This window comes from Malus sylvestris, chromosome 17, assembly GCF_916048215.2.
Source record: "Malus sylvestris chromosome 17, drMalSylv7.2, whole genome shotgun sequence".
Taxonomy (NCBI): Eukaryota; Viridiplantae; Streptophyta; class Magnoliopsida; order Rosales; family Rosaceae; genus Malus; species Malus sylvestris.
Window position 1 is genome coordinate 6,777,067 of NC_062276.1, and position 23,508 is coordinate 6,800,574.

The following is a 23,508-nucleotide window of genomic DNA, read 5'->3' on the forward strand; positions in this document are numbered from 1 at the left end:
TTACATTAGTATGTTATATTTACATACATGGTTTCGTATCTAGGTGAAATGTATCGCAAGGATCTTCGATGCCTGCGAGGTGGGTTCGACCCAACGACATGATTTGTGAGTGGGTCTTTTCTTTCATGTAGTGTGTGTGTGTGTGTGTGTGTGTGTGTGTGTGTGTGTGTATTGGTTAGTTTCCACATATATATTTATTAATGAATTTTCTACATGATTGCCATAATTAAATTAATGTTTATAAGAAATGTCTTATTATTGGAAAATTATGAAATAATCCTACGGGAGGACATGTAAGCTTACTATAAGGGGATGCCTTAATTATATTTATGGTGAAGAATAATATTATATTGACTAGAATTGTTGAATTACTGTTGCATGATCATATTTACATTATCTGCTCATCATTGCTGCATTGGTGTTAGTACTCGCCCGGGGCCATGGCCAGTCTTTCACGTGTATGTTCACATCACACCGTACACTCACTTTAGATCCATTGTAGATGCCAGTCCTGTCCTAGATTGCTATAGGCAATTAGAACTCGTATATGATGCGCATAGCGCCAGTCTTCACGTGATTGTAGTACTAGAGCATAAATCATTATTACACCCAATCATGTTCATGTCAGAATACCTCTGCATGAACTCGTGTGTTAGCATATGTCGATGAGCACTCGATATGATATGTTTGTTTATGTGAGAATATATGATTACATATGTCATGTGTTTATTTACAAAAGTTTGTGACGTATTGCATTCTTGAGATAGTTCTGGCTATGGTAAGTATTTTCATACTATACGTAGTATATCTATTTTGGAAACTATACTTGTTTTACGGTGAGGGGTTATTATGTTTCAAAAAGGTTTTTACAAAACTTTATTTTTAGGCCCACTCACCCTTGTTTTTTGCTCCTCCAAGTATTAGTGGTAGAGCTTTCGTGTCGACTAGGATTTATGGCAAAATGTTGTTGTGGGTATACTATCGACGGTATAATTCCTCTTTTACCTTTACTGTACTTTACTTATACTCTGACATCACGTGTGAAATGAGTTCATTCCTGCTCACATGCGCAGTCTTACATTTAGGTACTTTAGGTTTAAATCTACTCACATTTTCCACATCACTACACTTTATGGCTTCGTTACATTCTTGGTGCCGGCCAGTACAACTCGATTCAGAGTCCAGGTGGACACTCCAGGTCGGGATGTGTCACTTTTCTACACAATTTTGAATCCAAATAATCGACTACATACATTTTCTCATGTTCATATTCTAACATGCCTTGCTTTGATTAACTCGAGGTTGTTGTGGATTTCTTTAGGGAGTGGTGAAGTTGTCAGGGGTGTTGGCTAGTCCGGCATTGTAGAGGTGGAGTAGACTGGTGGATATTTTCAATAAGTATGTGTTTGTAACCATTACGAAAACCCAATATGAGTTGTATGTGTTTTGCAGTCTCGCTTCAGTTGAGTTTTTGTCATCTTGGAAAATTATGCTATATGTGAGTTTGGTGGTCTCACTATATGTTAGTTTGATTGTTATGAGGTCGATATAGTAGGTTAATCATAACGAAAACTCAATATGAGTTGTATGTGTTTTGCAGTCTCGCTTAGTTGAGTTTTTTTGCTATATGTGAGTTCGGTTGTCTCACTATATTTTAGTTTGATCGTTGTGAGGTTGATATAGTAGGTTCTTCATCAGAGTATTGAACATGAGTTGTTTTGAGTCTGTTGCATATCCACTCTTAATGGTGCTTTGGAATCATGAAGGAATTAGAGCCACGGTCATTCCTAGAAAAACTACTTATGAAGACTGTTCACTGGTTACAAATATAAAAATGTCATATTATATTGTTAAATAGAATCACATTTTTTCTTCAATATCTTTTGTAAATGTAAGAGACACAAGTGTGGTGTCATAGATATTTAACCCAATATGTGAGAAAATTTTCAACAAATGTGGATTGTCATTTGTCTAAAAACTAGTTTTTCGTTTATACCATTTTCATCTTCATTTTTGTGGGATTTTTTAATCGTTACTACTATTTGGAAAGCACACAATAAGTTTAGTTTCAAGGATTGAACAGTTCCTCTACATTGCCTTTGAATGTCAATTAAATGTTTTGTCAAAAAAAATTTGGGATCACTCATCTTGGTAAGTTTATTCTTAGATACTCTTAAGGTTCGGATATTTGTATCATTTTTTCTTTAGGTATCCAACTCATCCCTCGTAAGGTTCACATTATTCGTCATGTGCATTGGTCTCCACCCTGGTATCCTTAATTGACTTAAGCTTGATATTAAGGGCTTGGCTAAAAGGAATCTTGGTCATTTTGAGCTTGCAAAGCATCATACTCCTTTTGCATGGTTTGTTGCCAATAAGGAATTTGAGAAGCAACCCTGAAGTTAGAGGGTTTAGAAGAATCTGTAATATCAGCAACAAAGGTAAATCCTCCAAAAAAATGAGTATAATCATGTAATTTCAAAGTTTGAACTTGAGGAAAAACTGTTGCAAGTGCAGTGTAATCCTTTCTAGTGATGGTTCCAAATTTAAGCCCTGTTTGAATACCCTGAAGAACATCTGCTTGTACTGAAGCAGTGGATACTGAAGACGTAGTAAATGGCAAAACAGCTTCCAATTGTCTTAAAGAAAGGACAGGCAACACATAGGGATTGGAAAGAGTACCATTAGAACTGGAAGCAACATCATCTAGATTAGGATCATGTGCATGATTTGGCACATTAGAGTCTCGGGAATAAATGCTAGTAGGTGATGCAGATGAAACTAAATTCCTAGACAAGGATGCATCTTGATTTGTAGGTGAAACCATCAGATTAACCACAACAGGTCTCGTAGATACATTGGAAGTTTGAACTGAATCTGACCGTGGACATGTTGAAGATGAATGACCAATGTCAAAAGGGAAACAACTTTCATCGTGTATGACATGCCTTGATATCACTATTTTATTTGTAATGGGATTATAACAAACTGCCCCTTTGTAACCAAAGCAATAACCCAAGAAAACCATTGACTTGATCTAGGTTGAAGCTTGTGTCCCAGTATAAGGCTTGAGATAAGGGTAGTAAATAGTAGAACCAAATACTTTCATAGAAGACAAATCAGGTTTCTTATCAAACAGTTTTCCAAACTCTGATTGCATTTTCAAAATTTTAGTTTTCCAAACTGCATGGTACCAACATTTAAGAGGAAGCTTTGCAACATTCAACATAGTGATAGCATTTTCAACAATATGCCTGTGTTTCCTTTCCACCAAGCCATTTTGTTGAGGTGTATAAGAACCAGGTATAAAATGCAATATCCCATAAGTAGCAAGATAATCCTTGAAAGTATTACTTAAGAATTCACCATCACCATCAGATTGTAATACCTTTATCTTTGTATTAAACTGATTGTCCACATAAGCACAGAATCTTACAAAAGTACCAAAAACTTCAGAGTTATTCATTAAAGGAAATACCTCTATAAATCTTGTTGCTTCATCAACAAAAGACACATAACATCTGAATCCCTTAACTGATACAACTGGTGAAGAACCCCACACATCAGTATGGATTTTATGAAAATGAATGTCAACCCTATCTAACTTCCCTGAAAAAGGCAATTTACTCATGTTGCCACTAAGACAGTGTGAACAGACATGAACATTTACATCACTAGAGACAGACACATTAGAATCCCTGAGCATAGCTTCCAAAATCTCATTTGAAGGATGGCCCAACCTGTGATGCCATAAAGAAGTCTTGACAGCTTTTCCCAAGAATGCAGCAGCAATAGAATCACCTTGAGGAAGTAAAGTTGGAAACACATGTACAGGAATCCTAAACAACTCATTTTGGCTACTCTTTCCTTTGTAAAGTATCACCCATGTTGCCTTGTCCTGCACAAAGAATAGGAAATCATCACAGATAATCAACTATTGTTATCTTTGCACAGTTATTTCACTGAAAGAAGATTCATTGTTAACATTGGAACATGCAAAATATTTCGATGATAAAGAGTGTGAGAGTGAGATTGTAATGTGCCATGACCATTCTGAACAGTTAGGCCTTCACCACTTCCAACAATGATCTTCTTATCACCATTATAAAGAACATTAGAATTTAAGAGTGATATCAGGGCTCATATGATGAGAAGCACATGTATCCACTATCCAAAACTCACCCAAGACTCACCCTTAGGAGAAGGTTGTGCAGTTAAAGCAGTCATAGAGGAAGAAACAGGAGACCCTTGAACTCCAGAAAAATCTGGAACACTTGTAAAGGACTGACCCTGATGTAGAAATGAAGGAGCAATGTTACTAAAATACTCTTGAGAAGGAGAAAAGCCTTGAAATCCACCATTACGAGGAAAGAAAGCATGAGACATAGAATTAGGATGCACGAATTGAGAAGAAACATCTTAATAGGCATAATTGCCTCGATGCCTGCAATCAATAGCAATATGTCAATTTTTACCACAAATTTGACATTTTTGAACCACTTGAGTGTTATCAGATCTATATATTTAAGTGACTACAGTATGGCCTTTCCTCATGCAAATTTGACATTCAGGAACAATCTTTTTCTATTAGATGTGTTGCCAGACCAAAAGTTACCATTTTTAGGACCATTAAACTTGGATTTATAACCACTAGAACCCTTGCCTCTATATCCATTATTATTACCAAAACATCAATTCCCTTGCCCATTGTAGTTATTTTGTCCTTGACCACCAAAACTGTTATGCCCTTGTCCATTAAACTGATTTCCAGGAGATGTAAAACAAAAAAAAGAAGAAGAATTATTCTGTGAAAAGACTGGAGCTTGGGAAAACCCCATATTAGATGGTCTAGGAGCAACAAACCCAAAACCAAAATTCTGGAGAAATGAAGCATAATTAAGCAACCCTTGAGCTTGGAAAAGATGCAAAAGCAGTTGACACAACACTAGATGCAGATAAACCAGGATTAGTATACATAGCAGCCATACTATGAACAAGAGATTGCATCATAGTTTCAAGATTCTTCTCTACCCCTAACAATTGAGCTCAGAATTCTTTCAAAGTAATAGGTATGTCTCTGGCAAGAATAAAAGTTCAAATCATATCAAAATCGGCTGGTAATCCTGTCAAAGCTGCTATAACAACATCATTATATATGATCTATTCACCAGCTGCAGTAAGTTTGTCTTTAATAACCTTTAACCTTAACAAGTATTTATCCACATTATCACCACCTTTCTGAATTATATGCAACTCTGCCATTAAGTGATTAACACTAGCACTAGAAATAGACATATATCTATTTTGCAAAGCAGTCCAAACTTCATGAGAAGTCTTACACCTAACCACATGCTCAATAGCATCATCACTAAGTGTAGCAATAAGAAGACTAAGCAATGGCATATCTGTCTTAACCCAAAAGGCCTACTACTTTAATTCCTGTTTCAAAAATAGATAATTTTGTATCTAACTGTATAAAGGCAAGCGCAGATGTATGAATAGGAGATGTTATGCGAGTATCTACAGGACCTAAATTATCAACCGGCTCTCCAAGAACGTTGAAAATTCGTCCTAGAGTCGCTCTACCGACTGGAACACTTAGAGGAGCTCCAGTGTCAATCATTTCCATTCCTCTCTTTAGACCATCTGTAGCATTCATAGCGTTTTATAAGTAGTGCTAATTTCTTTAGTAACCCCCTGTTATGACCCTAATTAGCTTAATCATAGTTAGGCATTGAATTAGTTAGTTAAATGGGACCATTACAAGTAATTAGGAAAGTTGTTAGAATCTGTTAGCTGGCAGTGGGTTTGGGAGTATTATAAATAGTCCAATGTGTAATGGCTTTGCCCAATGGTTAATTTGATAAAAAGAAATATAAACAAAAAACATTTCAGAGCTTTGCTCACTCTCCTCCTCCCCTCTCATTCTCTATCCTCCGTGTTACTTGCAGGTTGATTAAGGGCCTAGAGATTTGGATCTTATCAATGGTATCATCCTTCTCGAATCCTGGTTTCCCTCCTGTGCACGCCCACCCGACCCGTTTTCCTACCATGGATGCAAGCCTCTCAGCTGCAATCGACTCATTCGACGCTTCGATGCGCTCGATGCGCGCTGCGTTCCGTGAAGCTATAGATTTTGCTCTGGCACCCATCCGCCATGAACTTTCTCTGTTACGCCGTGATTTGGCTCTCGCCGCTGGGGGAGTTTCTGATCCAGCCCCGACGAGTTCCGATGACACTGAATCAATTAATCTCGGTCATCCCGGACTTCAAGGAGATGACAATCCGCCGAGAATTCCATCGCCAATCGAAGTCCATTCCGTCCCACCATTGCTTTCGTCCTCACCGTTGTTACAAGCACTGGCAACTTCGACAATGAGGCCATAATCGACTGCTTCTTCTGCAGCCAAAGTTCCGAAGATGGCCACAGTGGTACAGTTGCTACCAGTTGGTAATGAATCAGTCTTCAAGCCACATGCGACTGATCCAGTGGCAACCACAGTCACCATTCCACTGCTAGATCTTGAGAAAGCCATGCCAGTTGCAGCAAGTGTGCAGAGCCTGGGTGTTCCTCTACGGAACGCAAAAGCCACCGAATCAACAGGTCTCTCTCAACTAGCAGACCAGGAAACCAATACGAACACCACGAAAATCGCCATGAGGTATTGCGTTCTTTGATTTACAATTTGTCAATCGGGAAGGCCAAATGGCATTGGCTTCTGCTGTTTATTCTGGCGTATTATCTTGGTGTTATTTTGGTGATGTATGATGTTTTGTTGACTGAAATTAATGGATGGGTTAATTGGTATCTTGTGGGTGAAATTGTGAAGAAAAATTTCTATGCATTGCATCTGTTTGATGATATGTCTAAGAGGCATAATACGGAGAATATGTCATTGAGTAGCAACCTGGAAGCTTTGGATATTGTTGTACTTGTTTGTCGTTCTTTGACTAAAGATCTTGCAGCTAGTTTCACTGAGGAGAATGGGACCTTGGGTCATATCAATGCTTTCAAGCAGTTCCTCTGCTTATCATTGTTACATAGATGTGCATTGACAGTCATGGCCATTTCCCAGCTTGACTATTCTATTTTCACCAGCTTGTTATCGAAATTGAATCAGGAATTGTGTAATAGGGTTGATGTACACTTCGATGCTGTTTTCTTTGTCAATTGTGTAGCGAATGACCATATTTTCCAACAACCAGGTTGGTGTCACACTCTCACTGATCCTTGTGATAATATATCTTATCAAAGGGTTGTCTTTAATCAGAGGAACAAGTTCAATCAAAGGAATTATAAAATATGGTTGATGGAGAGGCCCTGCATTCTCCTCTCTTTCACGGTAGTAGAAGAAAATGGGAAGAGAAAGGGTTTCGGGTTTGTTCAGTTTCACAAAGAGGACTCAGCTATGCCTGCTACTAGTGCTCTCAATGCTACAATCAGTAAAGGGAAGAACCTATATGTATTGATATTTGTTCAGAACAGTAAAAATGATAACAAACTCCGGATCTTTTCCAACACTCTGAAACCTGTGTTGTATCAAGAAGTGGTCTGCTACACAGGTCTACAACTTGCTAAAAATATTACAGAAGCATGTAACAATCGTGTTTTTGGTCAAATCGTGCTCTTGCTGGTGCAAATTGTTACATCCTTGATCAGGCTCTTGGAAGAATATGCTAACTTGAAGGGGCATCAAGATGGACATTTCAGACAAGAAGAGGAAGTGTTTGCAATACTCAGCCGTAAACACCGAAATGATCCTCTCAAAATCAAGGCAAAGTTATTCCCTTATAATTTCCAGAAGCTGCTTCCTACTGTTCTTTTCCTACCCTTGGTTATTGAGCAAGATAATGCTTGGAAAATTGCCATATTATTTTGTGATGCTGCACTAGATACTATAGTATTACAATTCCTCTTGGAGCTATTGGGTGTAAGAAAGGCTAGTGTGGGTATTGTCAAAGGAGAGAGAGCTACAAATGAAAATGTGCCTGATATCAAGACTTGGGCCATTTTGTTTGAAGATCATTGTTTCATGGTTACGGAGATGTTATATTTGGTAGAGATGAATCAACATTTCCTTGATGACGCCTACTTATCTGATGCCTTGCCACTTAATCTAAGGAAGTCACTGATTGCACAGACCTCTTACTTCAAGAAAGTCATTTCCATGGTTGCCAACAATCTCACAAGTTCCTTCAATTTAGAGATTGCGGTCAAGCTTCTTTTTCAGGAGGATGGAACAACAACAGCTTCAATCTTATTTTTCTTATTTCATGTAATGCATTTCAAGGAGCGTGGGAAATCTGGGACAAAAGAGCACAATGGAGGTAATATTACGGAAGCTATGTTCCTTATTGTTGATACAAATGTTCCCAGTGTACAAGAGAGCTCCATTACTCAATACATGGCTGAATTGGCGAGGCATGTGATTATGGTTTCTTCTGCACCCACACTTCCTGCCATTATTGGGAAATCTTATAATACCACAAAGCTAGCAATAAAGGAAATAATGCTGGAGTTGCGTGCTGATAAGAAGGGTTCTGATGTGAGTGCTTCTAAGGCCAATGGATACACTCCATTGATGTTAGCAACAGGAGGTTGCCCCGCTACGCTGTGCGAGTTTTTGATTACTTTAGGGGGAAAATGTGATGTTGCGAATGCAAGACACGAGACAGCACGCCTACTTGCAAGGAAAATTGGGATTAAAAACTATGCAGAGAATATGATATTGGATGAGCTTGCAAGCAACATTGTTTTTGTAGTGTGGAAGTATATACAACTTCGTTCAACTTTTCTTGGTGGTTTTATGATTGCTTTTGTCCAAGGGTGGCGCCTCACTGTTGTATTGCTGGCCACCATTCCTGCCATTGTCATTGCTGGTGCAATCATGGCTACTATCATGTCAAAAATATCATCACGCGGACAATCTGCTTATGTAGAAGCTGGCAATATGGTAGACCAAACAGTTGGTTCCATTAGAACAGTTGCAGCTTTCACTGGGGAGAAACAAGCAATTGAGAAGTACAGCCAATTCTTCTTTTTTAACCTTGAGGACAAGGTTGTTCTTAAGGGGTAGGCAATGTTATGACCCTAATTAGCTTAATCATAATTAGGCATTGAATTAGTTAGTTAAATGGGACCATTACAAGTAATTAGGAAAGTTGTTAGAATCTGTTAGCTGGCAGTGGGTTTGGGAGTATTATAAATAGTCCAATGTGTAATGGCTTTGCCCAATGGTTAATTTGATAAAAAGAAATATAAACAAAAAACATTTCAGAGCTCTGCTCACTCTCCTCCTCCCCTCTCATTCTCTATCCTCCGTGTTACTTGCAGGTTGATTAAGGGCCTAGAGATTTGGATCTTATCACCCCCTTCTCAAAATTAAGCACATATTTAGGAGGACACACAAATTCACCAGTGAAATGATCAAAGAGATCATATCCACGAAGCACTGAGCAAAACTGAAAATTCCACTTAATGAAATTATCATCATTCAACTTGATTGTTAACATCCCTAAAAGATTCTCAAGCTTCATTGACTCAGACATGATTAAGTAGCAACAATATCAATCAAGAATCACAACCACAAACCAAGAAGATGAAATCGGAAAAAATCACCGACATAGGAGAAAAACCCAGATGTAAAACTCAAATTTCGCGTCCAAAATTTCACAAAGAAGAACAATCAACTAACAATACTGGATGAACAACTGGTTATCGACCTTAATTCATCACAGAAATCATGTAAATTGGCATCAGCCTTCAAGAACGCTTCAATAGCATACAATCTGAAATGATCTAATCAATCAAGCTGTCTGGGCATCGGCCTTGAATTCAGACAAGCTACTACTACAATCTTGAACAAAGAAACAAGATCCGAAAAAAAAATCCCAAAATTTACAATTTACCAGATGACTGAAGTCGAGGAGAGAGACCACCAAACCTCGAAGAACACCATAGCGGAAAAAAAATTCACCAAGAACCCATCACGCAAGCAAAGTGGCTCTGAGATACCATATTTGTTGGAAATTTGAGTAGTTTGAGTAGAAATTTCCTTGTCCCACATTGGCCATTCCCAAAAGATTTTATCACTTTATAAGGTTTTGTCCTTTAAAGAAAGTGATTGGAGTAATAGGCCTGAAGACTAAAATTGGGCTCACCCTTGGGGTTGGGCTTTGGGGTGTAATAATTAATTGGTAATTAATATATATTTAATTGTCCAAAGATGGGCCTTGGGCCTTGGGGCTCTTGGGCTCTAATAATTAAATTATTTAATTAATTATTTTTCGGATTTACTTAATTATTGTTGAATATAAGTCAACAATCTGTGATAATTTATATATGCTAATAAATAATAAATTATCACAGATTGTTGACTTATATTCAACAATCTTGAAACAGAAATTTATGGATCAACAATCTGTAAATGTGAATGGCGCTGTGCCAAAGTACTCAGAAAAGCCTGAGAAGTTCAAAGGTTTGGACTTCAAGAGATGGCAACAGAAGATGTTGTTCTTCCTGACAACAATGAATCTCGCTCATGTTGTTAAGGAAGAAGCTCCGAAGTCTAATGAGAATCCAATGACAAGAGAGACTGTCATGGCAATTGAAGCTTGGAATCATTCCGAGTTTTGTTGCAGAAACTATATCCTGAATAGTTTGGATGACAATCTCTACGACATTTATTCTCTGTGCAAGACAGCGAAGGAGTTGTGGGAATCCCTGGAGAAAAAGTATAAGATTGATGATGCCGGTTCAAAGAAATTTGTTATCGGTAAGTTTCTCAAATATACAATGGTGGATTCAAAATCTGTTGTATCTCAGGTCGAAGAAATCCAGAAGTTGATCTATGAACTGCATTCTGAGGGATGCGAGATCAATGAGCATTTCCAAGTTGGGGCGATAATCGAGAAATTGCCAACTTCCTGGAATGACTTCAAAATTTATCTCAAGCACAAGCGTCGTGAGATGAATATGGAGGATTTGATACTGAGGCTACGTGTGGAAGAAGACCACAGAAAGGCAGACCGTTCTGGAGGGTTTGCAGCCATTGAAGCCAATGCGAATTATATTGAGGGAGGAAACTCCAAGGCTAAGCCGAAAAAGAATAAGGCTCCTGCTCCGAAAATCAAGCAGTTTGTGCAATCTGCCATTGCTCCTAAAGGCAAGAATCTGAAGAAGATTAAGGGCGCCTGCTATGTGTGTGGCAAATCTGGTCACAAGGCACAAGATTGTTATCATCGCAAGGATGGAAATCATGGCCACGGAAACAACAACCATGCTAACATTGCAACCACCGATGAAGAATTGGCTGCTGTTGTGTCCGAGGTTAACATGGTCTCAAATGTGAGTGAATGGTTGATGGATACTGATGCTACAAAGCACATCTGCGCTGACAGAAATCTGTTCACAGAATATCACCCTGCTGCCCTTGGAGAAAAGCTGTATATGGGCAATTCTACCACATCTATTGTGGAGGGATATGGCAAGGTGGTACTCAAATTCACATCTGGGAAAAGTTTGACCTTGCTGAATGTGCTGCATGTTCCTGAAATGAGGAGGAACTTGGTTTCTGGACCAATTCTAATTGCTAAGGGCTTTAAACTTGTAATGGAATCCAACAAATTTGTACTTACCAAGGGTGGGATGTTTGTTGGAAAGGGTTATGTGGCTGATAGCCTTGTGAAACTCAATGTAATTGCCATTGATGATGCTAATAAAATAAATGCTTCTACTTATATTGTTGAGTCTTCTAATATTTGGCATGCTAGATTAGGACATGTTAATTTTCGTTCCATGCATATAATGGTTAAATTAGACTTATTACCTAAATTCGAAATTGATTTTAATCATAAGTGTGAAACATGTACAGAATCGAAATTTGCTAAGCAAACGAGAAAGTCAATTCTGGAAAGATCAAATGAATTACTTGGATTAATTCATAGTGATCTTTGTGACTTTAAATCCACACCAACTCGTGGAGGAAAGAATTATTATGTCACTTTTATTGATGATTGCAGTAAGTATTGCTATGTTTATTTGATTCATAGCAAGGACGAAGCTTTGAATATGTTTAAGACATATAAAGCCGAAGTTGAAAATCAATTTGAGAGAAAAATCAAAGCACTTAGATCTGATAGAGGAGGAGAGTATGAGTCTAATGCCTTCTCAGATTTTTGTGCACAACATGGAATTATACATCAAACAACGGCTCCATACACACCATAACAAAATGGTGTTGCCGAAAGAAAAAATCGAACATTCAAAGATATGATTAATTCCATGTTAAATAGTTCTGGGCTTCCACACAGTTTGTGGGGTGAAGCTTTACTTACTGCAAATACCATATTGAATAAGGTTCCTCTAAAAAAGATTGACGAGTCACCTTATGAGATATGGAAAGGACATAAACCCACTTATAAAACCCTCAAAGTGTGGGGTTGCTTAGCAAAGGTGCAAGTTCCGTTACCAAAAAGAACGAAACTAGGACTTAAAACTATTGATTGCGTATTCATTGGATATGCAAATAATAGTGCTGCTTATAGGTTCCTTGTTGTGAAATCTTCGATTTCTGACATACATGTTAACACTATATTAGAATCAGCGGATGCAGAATTCTTTGAGGATATATTCCCTTACAAAGAAAAGGAATCTGGTTCTAATACAAAGAGAGTTCATGATCATAGTCATGATGAAGCCTCTTCTTCTGGTGTCCAAGGAAATGATGTGGAACCAAGAAGAGGAAAAAGAATCAAAGTTTCTAAAAACTTTGGACCAGATTTCATTTCTTTCTTGTCTGAGAATGAACCTAGAACTTTTAAAAAAGCAATGTCTTCTTCTGAGGCTCCTTTATGGAAGGAAGCAATTAAAAGTGAAATGGAATCCATTATGGAAAATAACACATGGGAATTGGTTGATTTACCTCCCGGTAGTAAACCAATTGGTCATAAATGGATTTTCAAGAAGAAACTCAAGGCGGATGGAACCATTGACAAGTTCAAGGCACGTTTAGTAGCCAAAGGTTATCGCCAAAAAGAAGGGTTGGATTATTTCGACACCTATTCTCCAGTTTCTCGCATAACGTCAATTAGGACGTTAATAGCGATTGCGGCTGTATACAACTTTGATATCCATCAAATGGATGTAAAAACAACATTTTTAAATGGAGAACTAGATGAAGAAATATACATGGAACAACCTGAAGGGTTTGTGCTTAAAGGACAAGAAAGCAAAGTGTGCAAATTAGTTAAGTCATTATATGGACTTAAACAAGCACCAAAACAATGGCACGAGAAGTTTGATCATACTTTGTTGACACATGGGTTCAAAATAAATGAATCTGATAAATGTGTCTACATTAAGGGTAATGATAAAACTTGTGTTATTGTCTGCTTGTATGTGGATGATATGCTCATAATGGGAAGCAATAAAGATGTAATAAACAAAACAAAGAAAATGTTGAATTCAAGTTTTGACATGAAAGACTTAGATCAAGCCGATGTCATTTTAGGAATTCAAATTAAGAGAAATAGTGAAGGATATGTCCTTACACAATCCCATTATGCAGAAAAAATATTACGAAGGTTTGGTCAATTTGACTGCAAACCTGCTGCGACTCCTTTTGATGCTGGATGCAAGTTGGAGAAAAATAAAGGCGATGCCAAATCTCAACTTGAATAATCTCAAGTAATTGGAAGTCTAATGTACTTGATGAATTCAACTAGGCCCGACTTAGCTTATGCAGTAAGTAGGCTTAGTAGATATACAAGTAATCCGGCACAAGAGCATTGGGATGCTTTAGTAAGAGTGTTAAGGTATTTGAAAAATACACTTGACTACGGATTACACTACACAAAATATCCACCTGTTGTAGAAGGCTTCAGTGATGCCAATTGGATTTCTGACACTACAGAATCCAAGTCGACAAGTGGATATGTTTTTACCTTGGGAGGTGCAGCAATATCTTGGAAATCCTCTAAACAGAAATGTATAGCTCGGTCCACCATGGAGTCCGAGTTTATAGCTTTAGACTTGGCTGGCGAAGAAGCCGAGTGGCTCAAACATTTTCTGGAGGATATTCCAATGTGGCCAAAGCCGGTAACGGCTATATGTATACATTGTGATAGTATGGCCGCCCAATCAAGGGCCAAAAGTCATGTATACAATGGGAAGTCACGTCACATCAGACGTCGACACAATACTCTTAAGAAGATGCTCTCCAATGGAATAATATCCATTGATTATGTGAAGTCAAAGGAAAATATAGCTGATCCTTTGACAAAAGGCCTACCAAGAGAGCAAATATTATTTACATCGAGGGGAATGGGTCTTAAGCCATATGAATCGAACTGGGCGGAAACCTAACCTAGCTGATTGGAGATCCCATGGTCTAGGTTCAATAGGCAAACTGGTTGAGTTTGATTCAAAAGTTGAACACACAACTTACCCATTCTTATGATAAAATGTGTGTTGTCTGTTGACGTTTGAGGGGTTATGTTTTATACATTTAATGACATTAATATCTTGTTATCAAGAGGAATATGGCAGACTATTCTTAATTAATGTCACCTATATAGGAGTAAATGGGGCCACATTTATGAGAATTGACATGGCTAAATTCTCTAAAGCTCCTACGAAATCAGGGATCTGTTCAGGGCCAAAATGAACACAACTGTATGAATTGACGTGTGGCAGCCATGATATGTGTGTAGCATATTGTCTTGGTTTACTACTGCGGTGAACAGTTCAAGATCTTCCACATCCACTGCGTCACCAAGTAAACCCGATATGTTTTCACTAGGGTAAGTTCAAGTCCAAAAGGCACTTCACCCGATGCATATCATGACTATTCTCTCTCAGTTTTAGGCAGCCGAGTCATGCCGCCTAGTCACACATTTGCATTTACATTTGCATTCAAATGTGGGGTCATTGTTGGAGTTTGAATGAAATTTCAACTCAAATGTGGGGTATTGTTGGAAATTTGAGTAGTTTGAGTAGAAATTTCCTTGTCCCACATTGGCCATTCCCAAAAGATTTTATCACTTTATAAGGTTTTGTCCTTTAAAGAAAGTGATTGGAGTAATAGGCCTGGAGACTAAAATTGGGCTCACCTTTGGGGTTGGGCTTTGGGGTGTAATAATTAATTGGTAATTAATATATAATTAATATATATTTAATTGTCCAAAGATGGGCCTTGGGCTCTAATAATTAAATTATTTAATTAATTATTTTTCGGATTTACTTAATTATTTTTAAATTAAATTCGAATTTAATTAATTAATTAATTTTTTATGAAAAGACTCATCCTTTCAGATGAAGTCTGAGAGTTCTTTCTGAACACAGAGCAAAGCACCCTTCTGAAGAGATGTCTCCCAACAGTCACACCCCATTCTCATACCTGTTGCAAACAGGCATCTATCTGCTATATATACATACATCTGCATAGCATTTAGAACACAGAAATAATAAACTTCATCTTCTACATTCATAAACCTTCTTACTGAGAGAACCACACTAAATTCGCCAGAAGTTAAATTTTCCGGTGCTGGAATTTTAACTTGATCGTTGAATCCTGGTGAAGCAGACGTCCGTAGAACTACAAGCACAGAGTAGGGACGAAATTTCTGTTTCAAGGACATTGCGGTACGCAAGCCTCGATCTTCAAGTTGTCTGTTTTATAATTCATATTCTAGTTTATATTTTGTTAGTTTCTATTGCATTTATTATTTATTAGCATATATAAATTATCACAGATTGTTGACTTATATTCAACAATATTAACACTAAGACCAATATTACAGAAAGAAGAAATGCAGACGATCAAAAAGAAGAAACTTAAAAATACAAGACAACTTGTATTTCTCAGAAAATGCAACAGTACATTACAAGAGAGGGAAAATCCCTTTTATACATTCTGTTTACAACCGCTTAGCATATGGAAATTCGAAGAAATTATATGTTGAGCAATCTTTCGCTTGTGAAACTTAAACCCTGATTAGATTACTTGTTAAATATCTTGAGTGGGCAAAGGTGCTTTAAGGTGCTTTATTAATAACAAAATCAGGCTTTAAGGACCTTTATTATATGAGAACTTTAACGAAAAGCTCCCGATACTGTTTACTTTAACGAAAAACCACATTTTTACACTAAAAAGTCAATCCTGTTACTATTCACTTTACCCTTTATTTTGTCCTTATCATTAAAACTCAAAGTTTTCAAACCATTTTCATTAGTTTTCCTTTATTATATATTTACCTAGACAGCCTTCATTTAAAGATGAAATCTGGTTGGTATGTAAAACAAGATTTAAAAATATGTTATAAGTTATCTTCCTAATTGATTTACTTTTAGGGGACTGTTATAGGCATTCTAATAATCTAATTATGCACTTTAAATTAACTTTCTACATTTAAAATGAAAGATAATCTTAAGAAGAGTGCACCACTGAATTTTTAGAATACCAATAATAGTTTGCTAGCAAAAAGGGGAAGCAAGCAAAATAATATGTACAATACTATATGGAACTCCACTCTAAAGAAATTTTTTTTATTTTTTTATTTTATATAAGAGGTACAATTCCACTCATAAACATTATTATACATCAACAAAACCATGTATACGCATCATTTTGCCAGATATAATAAGCTCCACCATAAAACTAATTGGCAACATTGAAACTGGGAGTAATCTAACTTATTTATTAACTCATTCAAAGTCTATCATCTCAGTGGAATTCACTCTATTAAAGTGACTAACTAGCCTTTTTCGCTCTCATCTTTTTATTCATCTGCTTTACAAAGTAAATAATTTATAATTTATTTCTGCACTAACATGACGAGTGCATGAAGCCAAAGGAAGAGTGTTAACCCCAGTAGCCGGAATAGATGCAAACCTTGAAATTCCGAAATCTCGTAAAATAGTTGGTTTTCTCAGCTTAAGTGACAAGACCTCATATCCAAAGTAAGGTTTGGCCACAAATTCTTTCCTTAAGTTCCCTTGGACTTTCACAACACAAGTAGTCTGGGATTTTCCATAGCTAGCCAAGCTTTTAGGTTTATCCTTCTTTAATATTCCTTGTGCATCCATCCTCAAAGGATCATAAATCGCTTTGTTGATGTCCGCAAGCAATTCTGTTGGGGAGTCATATGCATTTGTAGAATTGAAAAACATATGAAAGGCTTTGAGGCAGGAGAGATGGAGTTTTTTGCATGCCTTTGGCATATCATCCCCATTGATGCCATTATTCACCAGAGCCTGTTCTAGAAACTCTTTCTTCTTTTCATCCAATACCTTCTGTATAATCCCAATTGATTCTTCAGCCCCCAAATTGGGATTTCCCTTCATGTGTAGCAGAACAAGGTTTGGCTTCCCCTCCTCTTGCTCCCTCTGCAATGAAATCATTAAATTCAGTTTTCTCCATTAGTTAAGATTATACTAATTAACATGGTGACAACTAATCAAGAACGTGGTCATTATGAATTTCTCGTCCGAGAGATATTTCACTCTGATTATCCCACCACTACGTGAAGTTATCATTAATCTATTTACACAAATTTTTTTTTTCAAAGCATGTTTTATTAAAGATATACTCTGGCTCCCTAATATAACAATATAGTTGTTTACTACTATTATAATAGGTACATTAATAATAGGGAGACTTTGGATGCGGTCCCTAGTTATGAACAATCTTTGACTGAAACTTTGTTGGTTTTCAATTTTTGATCCAAGTCCCTAAAATTAATTGATAATTTATTTCTATGTATGTTACTATATTTTTTAAACTAAAAATTAAAATTATAGTTGTTTATATTAATGAGATTTTAAATAAAAAACATAATTTGTGGGATTAAAAATATTAAAATATAAATATACTATTGTGTGTGTGTGTAAACATGGGTACATTCATAAAAAATAACCAAAAAATTATTGTATCAAAACATGGGTACATTCTTCAAAATGGGTACATTTAGCAAAAATAAAAATGGGTACAAATAAATAAAAAAATATGGGTACAATACAAATAAAACTTTAAAAAATATGGGCACAAAAAGAAATTAATATATGGGTACAAATTAAAATTGAAAGGAAAATTGGTACAAATTAAAAAAGGGTTGCAAATTAAAAATGGGTACAAACTAAAAATAAAAATATATGATAAAAAATTTAGCCATAAATATAAATATACTAATTGTAACATTTTTAATATTAAATGAATATATTTATAAATAAAAAATATTTTATTATTGAAATAATTAATGATATTATTAATACAAAGGACCTTGATCAAAAATTGAAAAGTAATAAGGTTTTAATCAATAGAGTAGTAAAAATAAGGATGAAAACCTAATTACTCCTTAATAATATTATATGGCAGTGTGACGGTCACAATAAAAAATATCTCTTCCTAAACCTGATAGCTTTGAATGTCGTTCAAAAGCCGTGTCAAAAGCATAAGTGAATTTGTAAGTGGATGACTTTGAGGGGACTTTAGGATCTCTAATCCTGGAGGTGTATCAAGTAGAAGAGCAGCTGTAAGAATAATAGTCTGTGAAGCAATGGAGCTTGTGGCTACTTGGAGGTACTCAACAATTGACAAGGGATGCCCATTTTTGCTTCATTCTGCTTCCTTTAACCAGCTTACAAATGCTTGATGCCACTAAATTCATTCGGCAAAGAGTAAAAAGAAGAATAAGTAACACTTTTTTATTTTTATTTTTATTTTTTACAATTATTTCAACTAAATTATTTTACCAAAAATCTTACTAGATCCTGAAGATAACTCTTTATGTCATATCCATTTTGTTTGAAGAATTGCCAAGAAATGTCATCAACAATATCTTTTAGAGCCTTGAATATAGCTTTTCCATGTCCTTCTAGTCCTTTTTCCTGCCATCTGTACGATGTACACATTTAATTAGTTAAAATAATAACAAGAATTACTTTAAATTTCTATACGTGGATTATTTATTTCCGTCTTAGAACATGCATGTGAAATTCAACACATAACCCATGCACACAATAATCATACGTTAATATATTGTACCTCTCGACGGCATTGGCAAGAGCTTCCAATTCATTCATCGAACCTTCCTTGTCAAAAAAATCATCAGCAACTGTAACAAGGACTGCGGCTTTCACAAGTGCGGACCGTACATATGACAGGGAAGAATGTGATGCTGTTGAAGCAACTGCAAAATAACAGTACGCGGTTTTCTGTCTAGCAAACCCCATGTCAACAAGACCAATGTCCTTTGACCACCTGCATGATTAATTTTTCACCCACAACGGAAAAAGAAAAAGGTTTTCATGGTTAACTAATTCCAGTATTAAAATTTAAAAAAAATGGAAATTCTTTAGTGAAAGTGTAGAGAGTGAGTACGAACCTTTCTAACTCCTTTAATTCATTTCTGAATATGGACTGCCGTAGTGTATAGTTCTCCATAGCAAGTTGTAGCAGCATGGCATTGCTTTGACATGATAATCTGCAAGGTATTAATGAATTAAACTGCTTAATCCGAGATTTGACTGCCTTAATCTATTCAATTAATTAGTATTAATTTAATTACCTGCAGGATAAGCCCTTTCCTATCCATGGACCAACAGGCTCTAATTTCGTCTCAATGAACTTCCTGTGCTCCAGATGATCCAACCGAGCAAGCCATGGAATACTAATTTCATGCGTAATCTACTCAAGGGAGATATGCAACAAAATTAATTAGGAGATGATCATTAAATAACTAATTATAATGATTGAATATATTTTCTTATTGCAATTGTTATTATATTTATTCTTATTGTTTCCTTTTCTAGTATTCTTTTAGAGAATTCCTTAACATCCTCAAGCTCACTTTCTCCTGTAAAGGTCACATCAGTCGCCCTGTATACATTATACATGGCACTAAGAAAAGTTTCATGGTGCTCTTCTATGTACACCATCATATCTTCGTCATGAAGGAACCAGCAGAACTTCCCTGCAAATATTAACAAATTTTGGTATGTAAATTAATAAATAAACAATTTTTTTATTGATGATAAACGATATGATATATACAAAATTATACAATGCATGCCTAGAGTGTCACACTCACAACAGAGTTACAACATCATAACGAGACTAGAAACAACCAGGTTTCAAGTCATCACAAATATTATAATCTGAAAGCATGTACATAACAGCAATTAAGCATTAATTGATCCTTACGAGGAGATACAATATAACCGTGAAGTCTGAGAAGTCGAAACGCAAGTGAATCTTTATATAGTTGAAGTGGCATGGCATGCTTTTCCTTGCTCTTTGGCTCTTCGCAACTGATGTAACTTCTGTTTTTTTTTTTTAAAAAAATTAATTAATTAACCAGTTAATCGTGTGCGTATATTGCTTAATGATGAATATTAGGACGTCACCTGTAAACTTGTCCCAGCATAGTTGTTATCTCTGCCATGAAATGCTCTGCCAGTCCCAGCCTCTCAGTCCGATTAACAAGACAAACCCTTAGAAGGTTTTCATCCATGGGGTAGATCGCAGGAACTGTACACGTATAACAGAGTTGTCTTACTCTTTTGATTTCATGTGGTTAATTAGTCATTTTTTCATAGATGCTAAAATAATATACTTTATTTGTAAATATGGGGAGGGGTATTCAAACACGAGACTTTGGGTGCAAGGACAAATGTCTCTTAACCAACTAAGTTACAATCCACTTGCTATTAATTTTTCATTTAATGATATTTGTTTTTTGGTACAGTGTATATGAAAAATTCTACAATGCTACCAAGTGTACGATAACTTCAATTTTTAAACGTTAGATCGTTATTTTTATATTTTCAGTAACAGTTTAACAGTTGAAAGAATAATATAGCATACTCAGACATATCTCGTATGTGTGTATATATAGGGATGGTTTGATATTGATGTGCTTTGAAAAAAAAACTGCTTCTGTTGTGCTGTGAAATAAAGCAGCAGAGTGTTTGGTAAATTTTTTTGTAAAAGTGCTTTTGAAAAAAAAAAAAAGCAGTATTATAGTATTTGATAAACTTTTATGTAAAACAAATGTAAAAAAAAAGCTGGGTTTTGCAGCTTTGTGTTTTTAGCTTTTTTTCACAAAAAACTGTGAAAAAAAACTAAAGCTGAATGTTTACCAAACATAGCTTTTTTTATAGCCATTTTTTTTCAGAATCACCTCAATATCAAACCAGGGCTAAGTTTTATGACATTTGTACAGGTGACAACAGACTACGCATCGTAGACCAGCAATCACATCATAGGAAGAAAAAAAAAAACATAAACATTATCGGGAAATTTTGGGAATAGATGGAGTTGAAATGCATGCATGTCCTACGTACCTGAGAACCCGCATTTTTGGACAATAGAATTCAATTTGGACAAAAACTCCTTGCGTCCTGTCTTCATAAAAGCATATGCAATAGCTGATGGGGATTGGATTAACAGCCCATCTTCCTCACTTTGGCATAATAGTAGAGTCTCATTGAGGTTAATATCATATGCTTCAGCAGGCAAAGCTTCCAGGTATTGCATGAGTTCTGGTGAATAGTACTGTTGCTGATCACCACTTTGCACCAACCTGCCCCAACAAAATCTAGATTAAATATTTAACTACGGTCGATTTGATAAATATTTCGACAAAAACTAGATTCAATAAGCTTGAGTAGTGTGGGAGGAGGGAGAAATGCACATGTAATGCGATAGAAAATGAAAACAAAAATTAAAAAGAAAATCTACGATAAAATTGTTTTCAGTTTTTAGTTTTTATGTTGTGTATCATTTAATGTGTTTTTCTTCCATGTTCTACCGGCCATCAATCCTCTATCCTTATTCATCCCTAATTTCTTTCTTGTATTTTCTCATTATTTCTAAATAAATTATAAAAACTAAAAATTATATATACCTATGCATTTGGAATATTTGTTGTCTCTTTTGGAAGACTTGTTCTACCAACGCTGTTGAACCATGAGAAAATTGAACATCCAGTCCTTTGCTCTCTGCAAGTTCCACCATTGCTGGGAAAACAATCACAAACCACTCATGAAAAGAATTATTTTGCTCTTCCAGTAGCTTCTCTGTGGTTGCATGGATGAATGCTAGCCCTAAACAATAAACATAAGAAAAAATTGGAACAACCAATTATTCCAAATGCATAAATGGGTATATCCGACAGTAAATTTTTCCGGGGTTTGCGAAATCTGATCATTTACTTTTTTTTTACGTACCCTTCTGAATGGCATCATGGCCAACATCCCATATGGCAAGTGCAACAATGCAAGCTAGAGTTGAAGTGAGGGACTCTATGGTTGGAACATGGTCATCATCTCCCCAAAAGCCTCGTGTGGTTTGGTGTTGGAGCACCCAGTCCAAGCATCCTTTGAACAAGGGTCCATCTGATCCTCGGTGAGGATTCGGAATCATCGACAGCCACGCAATGTCGTAAGGAGAAGGAGGAACAAGAGAAACAAGATCAACATCCGGTGAAAACAATTCTTGTTTAACTTTCATTACCAGATTCTTAACCAAAATTTCTTGAGAATCCATGCGATATTGTGTTTTTAGATACTCACACACTAACAGTACTTAGGTACACACACTTGTTTTTTGCTTTTGTTATGTCTTGCAGATCAAGCATATAATTTGTATGGTATTTATAGAGAGCTACAAGCATACGGAAACTAATTTCCCCTCCACCTGTTCTCAGACGATGGTTCGATACAATTGCCGCAGTCATTATAGTCAATGCCAACTCACTTGGAACATAGTTCACGTATCACAATGGGCATTCTCAGAATAGCACCACTCAATGGATACATAATCACTCTCTTAGATTTAGATTTACTTCTCGTCGTGACTATTAGGGTCTGTTTGATGGACTTGTTGCGATAGGTTGTGATCAATTAAAATGAACTTGATGCAATCATTTGTTTGTTGTGTCAAAATATGAGAGAACATGACTGGACATGATGAGTTATAAACTTCCAATAAAATGAGTTATCTAACATATTCTTATATATGGGTTACAAGTCCTATTTTAACATCTCTCTATCAATCCAATTCTATCACTAAAGTCCAATCTCATCTAACCCACCAAACAGGCTATTATATTATTAACTTCTAATCCATCATTGCTAAAACCCAATTAAAAAAGGGTAAGGATCCTAAACTTTCTATAACACAATTTGAATTAGTATAACTACTTAATCCACGAACTAGCGATGAGGTTGAATTTTGATGAACCTAAGATAGAATATTATACTAAATTATTAGAAATATTATAACATGAGTTAATTTAAAACACTAAAATTTTCTCAATTAAAACAAGTTCTGTTCTAAATTCTGGTTCTCTCCTTTTTTATCATTTTCTTTCAAGTTCTTAAAATCATGACATGTAGAAAGGGTATCAATTTATTTATTTACTTTTCTTTTTTAACAAATGATATTATCTACACTAAAAAAAAAAAAATTAACCTCATAATGAGTTACCAATAATTTTTCTTAATAA

The 23,508-nt window shown here is 36.0% G+C and overlaps 1 pseudogene; it reads right to left on the reverse strand.

The window, feature by feature from the left end:
- Positions 1–16,756: 16,756 nt before the first annotated feature.
- LOC126611721 (S-linalool synthase-like) lies at positions 16,757–22,547 on the reverse strand (annotated as a pseudogene).
- Between the last annotated feature and the right edge of the window lie 961 nt (positions 22,548–23,508).